This window comes from Salmo salar, chromosome ssa01 (genome assembly GCF_905237065.1).
Source record: "Salmo salar chromosome ssa01, Ssal_v3.1, whole genome shotgun sequence".
Taxonomy (NCBI): Eukaryota; Metazoa; Chordata; class Actinopteri; order Salmoniformes; family Salmonidae; genus Salmo; species Salmo salar.
In genome coordinates, this window is record NC_059442.1 from 18452348 (window position 1) to 18468583 (window position 16236).

General features: G+C 43.5%; 1 protein-coding gene across 1 annotated transcript in view; it reads left to right on the plus strand.

Annotated features, from left to right (window-relative positions):
- The first annotated feature begins 8677 nt into the window (after nucleotides 1-8677).
- Nucleotides 8678-16236, plus strand: part of LOC106570958 (estrogen-related receptor gamma) — a 263515-nt gene continuing 255956 nt past the window's right edge. The window contains exon 1 of the mRNA XM_014143900.2: nucleotides 8678-9050. The gene's annotated coding sequence lies outside the window, so the exon portion shown is untranslated. The remainder of the gene's footprint in view (nucleotides 9051-16236) is intronic.

Genomic DNA, 16236 nt, shown 5'->3' on the forward strand with positions numbered 1-16236 from the left:
CACAAGCACACACACTCACAGCACAGCATACGAAAGCTGTGAAATTCTCAACAAGCTCTCACAGTCTCACGTCCATCCATGTTTCTCAAATCTTAAGTTCAGGGGTTAACTCAGAATGGTTAAGGTAAGGGTTAAGGTTTGTGATAGGCTTAAAACAAAAATGTTAAAAACAACTTTCTATTACTGTATTTGAACATTTATCCTTAGGCACTGAAGGCAGATGTTTATTTCCATCTGCAATCCCAGTTCACAACACCCTAGTGAAACCTACTTGAAGGTAACAGCGTTCACTGTTGTCCCTAGTGGCCAGTTTCCACTTCATCTCCCGACGTCCTCAGAAGTGCATGGACGTCGAATATTGACTTGTATCACGTGTGACCTGGCTGGGAATTCTACCTCCTTTCCCTCTCAAAAACGATTCTAATTGATCTAATCTGTGATAAGCTACTGCTGATGCTGGCATTTACATAGGGAATCAATGGAAGCTTCTTTATCAATGCATTGCAATTGGCAAACTGTGGCTTTCCCTATGCCATAGTTAAATAGATGCATGCGTGTCTGTTTGACAACATATAGAGACAAGGGATAATAGTGTGTGTGTGTGTGTGTGTGTGTGTGTGTGTGTGTGTGTGTGTGTGTGTGTGTGTGTGTGTGTTTTTCCTACACAGACACCATGGATTGATAATACACACATGAGCCTGGTAGGCTTAGGATCAAATATGCACGGATATCCTGCAGGGCCGGCAGACAGGTGCAGTAACGTGCACCTCATCAGGACGAGTGTGTGTGTGTGTGGGTGTCACTGTTAATGTAAATAGGAAGGCACTCATTCTTTACCAGCTTACAGGCTATGTGTGTGTGTGTATGTTTCTTCACTCATCGTTATTTGAATAGAAGTGCAATGTACAGAGTAGTAATAGGTGGAATAATGAAAGTCGTTCTCTACATTGCAGGTGAAGTTGTCACACATTTGTAGCAGTTTTGTGATTCTGAATGAGCACTCACCCCCAGTGTTGATTGTGTAGGGGTTCTCTTGCACTGAATCTGGAAGGTCTCCTTTGACTCTCTTGGACTAGGAGGTACATATACTCCCATCTCTGGCTGACCTTAGCCTAAAGGATTTGGAGAAATATAATGCACAAAACAGTTAATAAATTAGAAAAACACATCAACAACAACAAAAAACATGGAACTGCAATGACAGAGGCATCAATGAACATCTCATTTTTGCAGCCTTCATCACATTGTTGTGACGTGTGTATTGGAATCAATTAACACGATCACTAGAATAAAATGAAATTGCGTGAATTTAGGTCTATGTCTACGTAGCACAATTCGTGTTCCCCCCTATTATCATTGCATTCATTTGATTGTCTATCCATATAGTTTATTTTCTAAAGAGACTACCTGATACTGAATTTAAACCTAAACGTTTAGCCTACTATTATCCTGTAGAACTATCCCAGTATTTGTTAAAATCATCAAATATGTTTTCAAAACATCAGTCATTATTGTGATTGGGGATATGCTCAGCTCCATTCACCTTTGCTTCTGTTCGTTTGATTGAAGTATTTTGCTTATTAACTTTTATTTTATATTTAGTTTACATGTTCTGCTAATGTTTATGCAGTTTTTGGTAATGTAAAACCATTTAAGTACTCACTTTATTAATCGCCACCTCATTGTTACTTGGTTCGCGTTCCCCTGCTCAGACGTTGCGTGCATCAACCAATGGTTGCGTACCACGTCATCGACTTTCCTGTTGGGCACCAGATTACACATGATGTGGTTAGATGATATGTAAAATACCTATCCAGGCATTATAATATTTGGCATGCATCAGCAACGTCTGAGCAGGGGAGCACAACAATGTTTCAGAGTTTTTTAGATGTATTTTCCGTATTTTCCGACACGCGTCGATTGGATGCCCATTCAAAAGGCTCCAATCTATTAAACTGACCTAGGTTGCACCAGGCAACTGGCAATTTAAAAATCTAACAGTAATCGGCACTGCTCTGTCATGTCATCAATAAGGCAGCATGTTGCATCATTCAGAAATGTACAGTGGGGGAAAAAAGTATTTGATCCCCTGCTGATTTTGTACGTTTGCCCACTGATAAAGAAAGGATCAGTCTATAATTTTAATGGTAGGTTTATTTGAACAGTGAGAGACAGAATAACAACAAAAATATCCAGAAAAACGCATGTCAAAAATGTTATAAATTGATTTGCATTTTAATGAGGGAAATAAGTATTTGACCCCCTCTCAATCAGAAAGATTTCTGGCTCCCAGGTGTCTTTTATACAGGTAGCGAGCTGAGATTAGGAGCACACTCTTAAAGGGAGTGCTCCTAATCTCAGTTTGTTACCTGTAAAAAAAACACCTGTCCACAGAAGCAATCAATCAATCAGATTCCAAACTCTCCACCATGGCCAAGACCAAAGAGCTCTCCAAGGATGTCAGGGACAAGATTGTAGACCTACACAAGGCTGGAATTGGCTACAAGACCATCGCCAAGCAGCTTGGTGAGAAGGTGACAACAGTTGGTGCGATTATTTGGAAATGGAAGAAACACAAAATAACTGTCAATATCCCTCGGCCTGGGGCTCCATGCAAGATCTCACCTCGTGGGGTTGCAATGATCATGAAAACAGTGAGGAATCAGCCCAGAACTACACGGGAGGATCTTGTCAATGATCTCAAGGCAGCTGGGACCATAGTCACCAAGAAAACAATTGGTAACACACTACGCCGTGAAGGACTGAAATCCTGCAGCGCCCGCAAGGTCCCCCTGCTCAAAAATACATATACATGCCCGTCTGAAGTTTGCCAATGAACATCTGAATGATTCAGAGGACAACTGGGTGAAAGTGTTGTGGTCAGATGAGACCAAAATGGAGCTCTTTGGCATCAACTCAACTCGCCGTGTTTGGAGGAGGAGGAATGCTGCCTATGACCCCAAGAACCCCATCTCCACCGTCAAACATGGAGGTGGAAACATTATGCTTTGGGGGTGTTTTTCTGCTAAGGGGACAGGACAACTTCACCGCATCAAAGGGACGATGGACGGGGCCATGTACCATCAAATCTTGGGTGAGAACCTCCTTCCCTCAGCCAGGGCATTGAAAATGGGTCGTGGATGGGTATTCCAGCATGACAATGACCCAAAACACATGGCCAAGGCAACAAAGGAGTGGCTCAAGAAGAAGCACATTAAGGTCCTGGAGTGGCCTAGCCAGTCTCCAGACCTTAATCCCTTAGAAAATCTGTGGAGGTTCGAGTTGCCAAACCTCAGCCTCAAAATGACTTGGAGAAGATCTGCAAAGAGGAGTGGGACAAAATCCCTCCTGAGATGTATGCAAACCTGGTGGCCAACTACAAGAAACGTCTGACCTCTGTGATTGCCAACAAGGGTTTTGCCACCAAGTACTAAGTCATGTTTTGCAGAGGGATCAAATACTTATTTCCCTCATTAAATTGCAAATCATTTTATAACATTTTTGACATGCGTTTTTCTGGATATTTTGGTTGTTATTCTGTCTCTCACTGTTCAAATAAACCTACCATTAAAATTATAGACTTATCCTTTCTTTATCAGTGGGCAAACGTACAAAATCAGCAGGGGATCAAATACTTTTTTCCCCGACTGTACAACTTCTCTTTTCCCAAAAATATTTTTGAATTTTCAAACTAGTTTTCACTGAGAGGGCAGATAAAGCGTTTTTATCAAAACAATCACTTTTACATGTGAGTTCACAGAATCCTACTCATTACTCCACAAGCTTAATTTCTGTCACTTTTGTTTTTTGCTGGTTCTGGACTGGGAGGCACCCCGGTTCTGGACTGGGAGGCACCCCGGTTCTGGACTGGGAGGCAGCCCGGTTCTGGACTGGGAGGCAGCCCGTTTCTTGACTGGGATGCATCCCGGTTCTGGACTGGGAGGCAGCCCGTTTCTTGACTGGGAGGCAGCCCGGTTCTTGACTGGGAGGCAGCTAGGTTCTGGACTGGAGGCAGCCCGGTTCTTGACTGGGAGGCAGCCCGGTTCTTGACTGGGAGGCAGCTAGGTTCTGGACTGGGAGGCAGCCCGGTTCTGGACTGGGAGGCAGCTAGGTTCTGGACTGGGAGGCAGCCCGGTTCTTGACCGGGAGGCAGCCCGGTTCTTGACCGGGAGGCAGCCCGGTTCCAAAACAAATGTGGTCAGCAAACTATGCCTACCCTGGCACCTGGGCTAGTGAATCCCTCCTTCTCAAGCAGCTCAATGGTAAACAGCTGACCCACTGGGTAAAAACTGATTGAATCAGCATTGTTTCCACGTCATTTTAACCAAAGAATCTATGTGATGACGTTAAATCAACATTGAAAACTAATTGGACTTGCAAAAAGTCATCAACATAAATGGCATTTTATATATTTTTCACCAAACCTTTAACCTAAATTCAATGACATGGTGAATGTATTTGTTGATTTCACATTGAATAGACAATAGTTGACAACTCAACCAAATGTTAGGTCAAGTTCACGGATACAAATTAGTGTTTGCTATATGTAGCTTTTCTTATTTTTCATGGATCAGTTTATATATTCAACTGTTGGCTAGTAGAACTGCTGGAACACCTTGCTGTGAATAAAACACCTGACTTTACCTGAAAGACTACTACCGGTAAAGGCTTCACCAGGCCTAATAAACATTCAGTATGTTAAAATACATAGTAGGCCTATTAGATCACTGCGGAAATGCAGCTGTCTTCTGAGAGCCACGAACAATGTAGCATTCCATCAGTAAGTAGCCTTGTGAAGATGACATCTCCTGGAAGTGACAAAGTTGACTCAAGTTACTGGTTTTGATCACCAGTTTTGACTGCCATGGCTCTGGTTCTGACCAGCTTGTGTCCCTCACCTCATATCCACCTGGGCAAGGCGCTGCATACACAGTACTGACCCATAAGGTAATAAGCCATTACTAAGCTTTCTAATTAGTTTTGACCCAAATATGAATCTTACTATGAACTTCTGTAAATGTATGCTATTCAATCTCAATGCGTCACCCTCAAACAGGCTATGTGCAAGAAGACAAAATGGTAAAGGTGATTTCTGTATTTTGCCCAAGCCTCAGGTAGTCGCAGACTGTAAAAAAAAAAGATATTGTTGATAATTTACCAGTATTACAAGTTACATATTTAGGCTACTGACGGTGCTTTCGGCAGCAACACTTGTCTGCAAATATCCCACCTCTCTCATTTTTCCTAACTTCAATTGAGGTGCGCTGCATATTGTTCAGTGGGAGACTTGTCCTTGAGATGCTTTCTAGCGCTGATATAAGGACACGGACTGTGTCAGGCTAAAATCCATTCATCCCTTTTGTATTTAGCCTACTGAGAAACTGTTCTATTGGTTTCAGGTGACCGGTTTCATATTGTGCATTCGCCGCCACGTGGAGTTCTATCTGTCTGTCAACGGGAGAGAGAGAGAGCTAGAGAGAGAGAGAGCTAGAGAGAGAGAGAGAGAGAGAGCTAGAGAGAGAGAGAGAGATAGAGAGAGAGAGCTAGAGAGAGAGAGCGCGCTAGAGAGAGAGAGAGCTAGAGAGAGAGAGAGCTAGAGAGAGAGAGCTAGAGAGAGAGAGAGCTAGAGAGAGAAGGCTAGAGAGAGAGCTAGAGAGAGAGAGAGCTAGAGAGAGAGCTAGAGAGAGAGAGCTAGAGAGAGAGAGAGAGAGCTAGAGAGAGAGAGGGCTAGAGAGAGAGAGAGCTAGAGAGAGAGAGAGCTAGAGAGAGAGAGGGCTAGAGAGAGAGAGAGAACTAGAGAGAGAGAGGGCTAGAGAGAGAGAGGGCTAGAGAGAGAGAGAGATAGAGAGACAGAGAGAGCTAGAGAGAGAGCTAGAGAGAGAGAGGGCAAGAGAGAGAGAGCTAGAGAGAGAGAGGGCTAGAGAGAGAGAGCTAGAGAGAGAGAGCTAGAGAGAGAGCTAGAGAGAGAGAAGTAGAGAGAGAGAGAGAAAGCTAGAGAGAGAGAGGGCTAGAGAGAGAGAGAGCTAGAGAGAGAGAGGGCTAGAGAGAGAGAGAGCTAGAGAGAGAGAGAGCTAGAGAGAGAGAGGGCTAGAGAGAGAGAGAGCTAGAGAGAGAGAGGGCTAGAGAGAGAGAGAGCTAGAGAGAGAGAGGGCTAGAGAGAGAGAGCTAGAGAGAGAGAGCTAGAGAGCTAGAGAGAGACAGAGAGAGAGAGAGAGGGCTAGAGGGAGAGAGGGACACAACGGAGGGTGGGGGTGTTATTATAGCCTATTGTATTTGATGGTGGTATGGGGTACAGAAGTCCAGAGAGGACATACGAATAAAAAAATAAAAGTCATAGTTATGTCGAGATCATAACTTATTTATCTCATGATTATGACATAACAAAAGTTGTTTTGTAGAGATCACGAGATAATCAACAGTTCCATGCATTATCCATTCATTTGTTCGGATGCACAACAACCACCTCATCAAGTAGCCCTGTGGCTGCGTTGATCGCAATACACTTGTGGGGCATTTAAGCCCTGAATGATTCTACACGATGCCTCCAAGACCAGCCAATCGCATGCAAGGAACAACACAGCTAACTCAGCTAGTCTTGTTACCTCGCTAGCAAGCTAGCTTGTTATTTATGCTGGTTGTTAGCTAGGTAGTCTTGTTACCTCGCTAGCAAGCTAGCTTGTCATTTATGCTGGTTGTTAGCTAGGTAGTCTTGTTACCTCGCTAGCAAGCTAGCTTGTTATCTATGCTGGTTGTTAGCTAGGTAGTCTTGTTACCTCGCTAGCAACCTAGCTTGTTATTTATGCTGGTTGTTAGCTTGCATAATTGATGTGTGTATAATTATAAGGGACACTTCATGTTTTGTGGATAATATTTAAATTTACAGAGTGGGTGAGTTCCATTCCTGACAGGCTGATCACATTAAATAAGTCAAAATGCTGCCTCATAAACTGTTTTATGGGTAATGCTCCTTGCAGGCAGATTAGCTGTCAAAGTGCTTTATAGGAAGATGCATATCTGATCCAGGGGGTGAGCTCTATTCCTGGCAGGCTGATCACGTTCAATAGAAGCCTCAGAGGCTGATGTCAGGATGCTGCCTCGTAGGCTGTTTCATAGGTAAGGCTCCTTGCAGACAGCCTAGAAGGCAGCATCCTGACATATCAGCCTCTGAAGCTGCTGTTGAATCTTTTCACCTGCCAGGAAAAGAGGGCACCCACTCTTGATCATATATAATATACTGTCTGCTAACCTGCCTGCAAGGAGCTTTACCTATGAAACAGCCAACAAGGTAGAATCCGGACTCAGCCGCTGACTCTCTTATTGAATCTGATCAGCCTTTCAGGAATGGAGCTCACCCACTCTGTAAATGTAAATATTATATTATTTAAATATTGAACTGTCCCTTACAATTATACACATATCCATTATGCAATCTAACAACCAGCATAGATAACAAGCTATCTAGCTATCTAGTTAACAAGACTACCTAGCTAACAAGCTAGCTAGCTCGCTCGCTCACAAGACTAGCCAAGTTAGCTGCGTTGTTGCTTGCATGCGATTGGCTGTTGTCCTGTGGGGTGGCACACACCATGGGAAACAGTGTTCTCCTGTGAAACATCATTCAGGGCTTAAATGCCTCACGAGAGCTTAGCTCCCCCACAAGCTATTAGCTCAAGATAAGTGAAATTCAGCTTGCTAACATTCTAACTTAGAAACTGATAATGCGCTACAAACACAAATGAAAGCATGATGTTAGCATGAAATGTACCATTCCTTAGTGTAGCATTTCATAAAAACATATGTGCTGATCCACTGTGGACTCTGCCGTCTCAGCCATACTGTCAATCTATCATCAATACGTCCACTCCCATTTCTAGAGTTTCTCATCATCTAGACAAAATAGCTTTGTTATGTCGTGATCATGAGATAAATAAGTGGTGATCTCGACAAAACAGTTTTTGCTATGTCGTGATCATGAGATAAATTAGTTGTGATCTCGACATAACGAGGGAATAATTTTTGGATTCATATATCCCCTCTGGACTTTCGTAGACACACCCTCACATCATTCAGTATATGGTTAGGGAAGCAGACCAAGCATATAGCAGTTTCAAACCCAAATAGAATTGTGAACAATATTGGTACTCGCCATGAAGTATACAAAAAATAAACTGTATCGATATAGTGCTGCTAATTAACAGACCTACTAAATCTACCTCTGATAGCTACACTATCTGGTTTGCTGAGATTTCAACAGTAGTACTCTTTATAGTAGTCTAGCCTATGATAATACTGTACCCTACCGTCCTCTCCCAGTGTGTGTTAGCCAAAGGGGAAACACTGCTGATGTGGAAAAGAAGCAGAGCAAGCAGCAGTGGGCAATGCAGGAAACAGGAAACACATCACCCTCTTTAAATAAACGTTTGATTCTTTGTTTGTTTATCAAAGTCATTTTCTGAATTCAGCGGGGGGGCATTTTTCACGTGAGACAGCTAGGCTTAGGGGACCGTGTAGCGCTCAGTAGCCTGAGACTTCCTCTCCGGTCCTGTCCTGTCCCAGACCTCTTTCTCTCCCTCTCTCTTCCCTGAAATGTGATGCTGGTGCTTTTCAGTAAAGCAGGCTGTTTTCTGCTGGCTTGCAATAGGAGCCTGCCGGGAGCCGATTCTGTGTAGAGTGTGTGTGTGTCAGTGTGTGTACCAGTACACAGGCAGGGGAAAGAGCCGTCAGTTTATCCAGCACTCCTTTTTCTCTCTATTTCCCCCTCCCTCCTTCCCTCCCACAAACCACACTCGCCAGATAGAGGTCCCGCTTGGCGGTACAGAGAGAACCACTCAGCCCCTGATCCAGAGACAGCAGACGGAGAGAAGAGAGGGAGAAACGAGAGGACGAGAAATAGAGCGAGCGTCACATTCACGTTTGTTGTGGCTGCAGCGACAGAGAGGAGGACAAGAGAGAGAGAGAGAGGAGAGAGAGAGAGAGTGAGGGGGGAAGACGACAGACGAGTGTGTCCTTGAAAACTGCACCACAACTCTTTCAAGAAAGCCAGGAAGACTGTGAGTAACGTGCACCTCATCAGGGCAAGCGTGTGTGTGTGTGTGTGTGCGCGCGTGTGTGTGTGTGTGTGTGTGTGTGTGTGTGTGTGTGTGTGTGTGTGTGTGTGTGTGTGTGTGTGTGTGTGTGTGTGTGTGTGTGTGTGTGTGTGTGTGTGTGTGTGAGCGTGTAGTGGTAAACCTGCTGCTCCTCCTCTGACCTGCCAATCTGGGAGTGCTTGCTGTTGGATGTGCTGTTGGATGTGCTGTTGGATGTGCTGTTGGATGTGCTGTTGGATGTGCTGTTGGATGTGCTGTTGGATGTGCTACTATTGTTTCACTGCCTAGATGCTCATGACTGGGGATTATGGACAATACAAAACGCTGTATGGTTCAGGAGAAGCTGCCAGACTTGGTGTGTGTGTGTGTGTGTGTGTATGTGTGTGTGTGTGTGTGTGTGTGTGTGTGTGTGTGTGTGTGTGTGTATGTACAGTACAATGTGAGCAGTTTAGTACCATCTCTTTTGAGTAGTTTTAAAATATGATTTGTGATTGTGAGCTTACTAGTAGTTGATCTATAGTGTTCATATTTAATCATCTATTGGCACTCTTATTAAAGCCATTGTGCAATATTCTTACATACAGTATGTCAGTGTATCCCTTATCCAATTACTATATGCCAAAATATCAACCTTACAATATACAGTATCCAGTATGCATGGTCTTAATTCTAGAAAATTAATTCAGATATGCAAACCCATAAATACTACATTTCTTCTGTGAACATCAGTGGTCAGCCTCAGAATCTAGCCAGTGTTTGTTGTGTATATTTAGAATAGCAGCAGATTCTCAGGAGTGATGTGATGTGGGGCCGTTTTCACCAGCCAATTGAGGTCACTCACTCAATAATTTAAAAAGTCAGTGGTCATCGGCCACATCTTTGGCCCATTCACAGTGAGCTGTGCCAGGTCAGATACACAGCGAGAGGGTGGATGTCTGTAGCTAGCTGGTACACCACAGCAAGGCCACTTCTATTGAGGGGGTAAGCAGGAATGATATCTGGAGAAATTACACCTCTTGTTTAAGTGAATGAATGTGTGTTTATTGCATTCTCATTTATACGACAGAATTCAAAATGAATCAGGATAGCTGAACCGCTATACTTACAACGACAGTACTAAGAATCCAAATGTTTATTCTGAATGGTTGAATGGAGGGCTTGGAGGAAGCAACATGGCATCCTAGCTCTGAAGCTGGCCAAAATCTCTATATTCTATATCACTATTCCCTCTGCTAACTTCCTCACAATGGGGTATTCTGCTATGGATGAATATGTTTGCTTGAATGTATCCTCTGTGTCCTTTTCTACACTGAGACAAAGCTGCCCCTGAATGCTGATCTATGGTCAGTTTTGCGTCTCCCACTTCTAATGGTTCAGTTTATGTTTTGAAGAGGGTAAGCTGATCCTAGATCAGTGCCTAAGGGTAGGTTCCAGCTCGAGGCCTGTATGACGTGTGTTCCTATTAATACCCATGCAGAGGGAGAGATGCCACTGGCTGTCCACTGACACACACACACACACAAACACACACAGAGAGAGACTGCTAATCAGAGATCCACAGCCCTTAGGCAGCTGCAGTCCTCTCCCAGTGATGTAGGCAGTGACATCACGTCAAGCAGGAAGTGGATTTTAGAAGGAATCATGGCGATCTGAAGCACACCGAGCGGGATGTTCTTTCTTACTTCCTTCCTTCCTTTCGTTGTCTTTATCTGTCCTTCTGTGTCTCTCTCTCTCCCGCTCCACCTCTCGCTCTTTTGCTGAGTATTAAGTGAAAGTAAGTATTCAGGATCTCTCTCCGATTGTTTCAAGTCGTGTGTTTGTCCAGTCTATCTCTCTGTTCTCTCTAAGCCTGTATTTACTTCTAATCCAGGCTTTGCTTCTGGCAACGAAAACCAAGTCAGTTCCTGTAGACTTAGACCCAGGCTGATCCAATCATTAGTATTCCACTGCCATAATGTAGCCATCAACTTCAGGTCCCTTCCTCCTCCCCCTCGTAAAAATGTATTCCTGTGCATGGTGGAGAGTGTGTGTGACTGTGTGTGTGTGTGTGTGTGTGTGTGTGTGTGACTGTGTGTGTGTGATGTGTGTGTGTGTGTGTGTGTGTGTGTGTGTGTGTGTGTGTGTGTGTGTGTGTGTGTGACTGTGTGTGTGTGACTGTGTGTGTGTGTGTGTGTGTGTGTGTAGTACAGCAGGAGTTGACTGCGTGGTTGGGAGAAGACCCTGTACGTTAATGTAGTGGGATAGACCCACGTTTGATTTTCTTTCCCATGAAGTCGCCCATCATCTTAATGACATGACCAGAGCCGGTCAGATCTGCATGAATTCATTGGCTTGAATAGAACCATTTAGAAGCTTAATTCCATGGATTAGTGGTGCTCTGGATTAAACCACGTTATTTTTCTCCCCTTCCACTCTCCTGTGAGGGACCACTTTTAGTTCTCAGTTCCAAGTACGCTTTTAACAAGCCGTTAAGTGTAGGATTACTACCATGGGATGCAGTTCTTCGTTCCAAGTATGCTAACATTAAAACCAGACATATTGTGTGCATTTACACTCTATTACACCATGTTTCGCTATGTTTCTGTCACGGCTGTCTGAAGAATGGGACCAAAGCGCATCGCATGTGTATCGTTCCACATTTTATTATAACTGTGAAACTATGCAAGACATACAAATAAACTCATAAACAAAACAACAAACCTTGACTAAGAGGTGCAACATACACTTACTCAAAATACAATCTCCCACAAACCCAGGTGGGAAAAACAACTACTTAAGTATGATCTCCAATTAGAGACAATTATGACCAGCTGCCTCTAATTGGAGATCATCCCAAAAACTTCCAACATAGAAATACAGAAACAAGAACATGACAACATAGAAAATCTAAACTAGACACAACCCCGTCACGCCCTGACCTACTCTACCATAGAAAAGAAAAGCTTCTATGGTCAGGACGTGACAGTTTCGCTGTTTCGCTAGCACAGACTGGAATATGTTCTGGGATTCATCCAATGGCATTGAGGAATTTATCACATCAGTCACCTGCTTCATTAATAAGTGCATCGCCGACGTTGTCCCCACAGTGACCATACGTACATATCACAACCAGAAGCCATGGATTACAGGCAACATCCACACTTAGCTGAAGACTAGAGCTTCCAGAGCTTCCAATCTTGCTACGCCATCCAACGAACAATCAAACAGGGAACGGGTCAATACAGGACCAAGATCGAATCCTACTACACCAGCTGTGATGCTCGTTGGATGTGGCAGGGCTTGCAAACTATCACGGATTACGAAGGGTATCCCGTAGTGCTCACATCTGTAGCCATGAAATGTTTTGAAAGGCTGGTCATTGCTCACATCAACACTATCATCCCAGACACCCAGGACCCACTTCGATTCACATTCCGCCCCAACAGATCCACAGATGACGCAGTCTCTATTGCACTTCACACTGCCCTTTCCCACCTGGACAAAAGGAACACCTTTTTTGAATATGCTGTTCATTGACTACAGCTCAGCGTTCAACACCATAATGCCCTCCAAGCTCATCACTAGGCTAAAGACCCAGGGAATAAACACCTCCCTCTGCAACTGGATCCTGGACTTCCTGACTGGCCGTCCCCAGGTTGTGAGGGTAGGCAACAACTCATCCGCCACGCTGACCCTCAACACGGGGGCCCCTCAGGGGTGCATACTTTGTCCCCTCCTGTACTTCCTGTTCACCCACAACTGCGTGGCTGCGTAAAACTCCAACACCATCATTAAGTTGGCCGAAGACACAACGGTGGTAGGCCTGATGACTGACGACGATGAGACATCCTACAAGGAGAGGAGGAGGAGGAGGAGGTCAGAGACCTGGCAGTATGGTGCCAGGACAACAACCTCTCCCTCATCTTCAGGAAGACAAAGAAGCTGATTGTGGACTACAGCAAATGGAGGGCAGAACACGCCCCCATCAACGCTTGGTATGGCAACTGCTTGGCATCTGACCGCAAGGCACTACAGAGGGAAGTGCGTATGGCCCAGTACATCACTGGGGCCAAGCTTCCTGACATCCAGGACCTCTATACCAGGCGGTGTCAGAGGAAGACCCTAAAAATTGTCAAAGACTCCAGCCACCCAAGTCATTGACTGTTCTCTCTGCTACCGCATGGCAAGCGGTACCGGAGCACCAAGTCTGCACCTAAAAGGCTCCTGAACAGCTTCTACCTCCAAGTCATAAGACTGCTGAACAGTTAATCAAATGGCTACCCTGACTATTTACATTGACCCCCTATTTTGAAATTACATTCTTGTACTGGCTTTATGCACACTCACTAGACTCTACCCACACTCTCACACATACTACACTGACACGCCAACACACTCACACACTACATATGCTCACACACACAAAACACACCCACACATGCATATTGACGACACACACACCCATAGAGAAACTTTCAGTCTTCTCATACGCTGCTGCTACTCTGTTTATTATCTATTCTTATTGCCTAGTAACTTTTACCCCTACCTACATGTACATGCCTCAACAACCTCAACTACCTCGTAACCTTGCACATTGACTCCTTTTATGTAGCCTCGTTATTGTTATTTTATTGTTACAATTTCCTTTTTTCCCTTTTAAACCTGGAAACCTGCTAATCTTTTCTTACTTTTTAACTCTGCATTGTTGGGAAAGGGCTCGTAAGTAAGCATTTCACGGTACAGTCTACACCTGTTGTATTCGGCGCATGTGACAAATAACATTTGATTGATTGATTGATTGTTCACATGTAGTTTACATCTGTCTATATTAGTGTTTGTCATGTAATTCATATGGTTTGTCTGGTAACTATGTACGTTAAGTGGTTGTTATGGCATGGCTGTAGTTAAGTCATTCAGTAATCAGGAAGCACTTGTCTACAGTAGCTGTACTGTAATAGCAGATAAGGAATCTTATTATAATAACACATCTCTCAATCTGGTGTCTAAAGATTGTTCCAAAATGCCAAATATAATTGACATGGATACTGTTGTTGCGACAAGCATTGACCTTCCCTACATTTATTGTTCTACTCTGTCCTTCCCTACTTCCATTGTTCTACTCTGTCCTTCCCTACTTCTATTGTATTACTCTCTCCTTCCCTACTTCTATTGTATTACTCTCTCCTTCCCTACTTCTATTGTTCTACTCTCCTTCCCTACTTCTATTGTTCTACTCTCTCCTTCCCTACTTCTATTGTTCTACTCTGCCCTTCCCTACTTCTATTGTTCTACTCTGTCCTTCCCTACTTCTATTGTTCTACTCTGTCCTTCCCTACTTCTATTGTTCTACTCTGTCCTTCCCTACTTCTATTGTTCTACTCTGTCCTTCCCTACTTCTATTGTTCTACTCTGTCCTTCCCTACTTCTATTGTTCTACTCTGTCCTTCCCTACTTCTATTGTTCTACTCTGTCCTTCCCTACTTCTATTGTTCTACTCTGCCCTTCCCTACTTCTATTGTTCTACTCTGTCCTTCCCTACTTCTATTGTTCTACTCTCTTCTTCCATACTTTTATTGTTCTACTCTGTCCTTCCCTACTTCTATTGTTCTACTCTGTCCTTCCCTACTTCTATTGTTCTACTCTGTCCTTCCCTACTTCTATTGTTCTACTCTCTTCTTCCCTACTTCTATTGTTCTACTCTCTTCTTCCATACTTTTATTGTTCTACTCTGTCTTTCCCTACTTCTATTGTTCTACTCTCCTTCCCTACTTCTATTGTTCTACTCTCTTCTTCCCTACTTCTATTGTTCTACTCTCTCCTTCCCTACTTCTATTGTTCTACTCTGTTCTTCCCTACATCTATTGTTCTACTCTCTTCTTCCCTACTTCTATTGTTCTACTCTGTCCTTCCCTACATCTATTGTTCTACTCTGTCCTTCCCTACTTCTATTGTTCTACTCTGTCTTTCCCTACTTCTATTGTTCTACTCTCTTCTTCCCTACTTCTATTGTTCTACTCTGTCCTTCCCTACTTCTATTGTTCTACTCTCTTCTTCCCTACTTCTATTGTTCTACTCTCTTCTTCCCTACTTCTATTGTTCTACTCTCCTTCCCTACTACTATTGTACTACTCTCCTTCCCTACTTCTATTGTTCTACTCTGTCCTTCCCTACATCTATTGTTCTACTCTCTTCTTCCCTACTTCTATTGTTCTACTCTGTCCTTCCCTACTTCTATTGTTCTACTCTCCTTCCCTACTTCTATTGTTCTACTCTCCTTCCCTACTTCCTTTGTACTACTCTCCTTCCCTACTTCTATTGTTCTACTCTGTTCTTCCCTACATCTATTGTTCTACTCTCTTCTTCCCTACTTCTATTGTTCTACTCTGTCCTTCCATACTTCTATTGTTCTACTCTCCTTCCCTACTTCTATTGTACTACTCTCTCCTTCCATACTTCTATTGTTCTACTCTGTCCTTCCATACTTCTATTGTTCTACTCTGTCCTTCCCTACTTCTATTGTACTACTCTCTCCTTCCCTACTTCTATTGTTCTACTCTCTTCTTCCCTACTTCTATTGTTCTACTCTGTCCTTCCCTACTTCTATTGTTCTACTCTGTCCTTCCCTACTTCTATTGTTCTACTCTCTTCTTCCCTACTTCTATTGTTCTACTCTCCTTCCCTACTTCTATTGTTCTACTCTCTCCTTCCCTACTTCTATTGTTCTACTCTGTCCTTCCCTACTTCTATTGTTCTACTCTCTTCTTCCCTACTTTTATTGTTCTACTCTGTCCTTCCCTACTTCTATTGTTCTACTCTGTCCTTCCCTACTTCTATTGTTCTACTCTGTCCTTCCCTACTTCTATTGTTCTACTCTGTCCTTCCCTACTTCTATTGTTCTACTCTCTTCTTCCCTACTTCTATTGTTCTACTCTCTTCTTCCCTACTTCTATTGTTCTACTCTCTCCTTCCCTACTTCTATTGTTCTACTCTGTTCTTCCCTACATCTATTGTTCTACTCTCTTCTTCCCTACTTCTATTGTTCTACTCTCTTCTTCCCTACTTCTATTGTTCTACTCTCTTCTTCCCTACTTCTATTGTTCTACTCTCCTTCCCTACTTCTATTGTACTACTCTCCTTCCCTACTTCTATTGTTCTACTCTGTTCTTCCCTA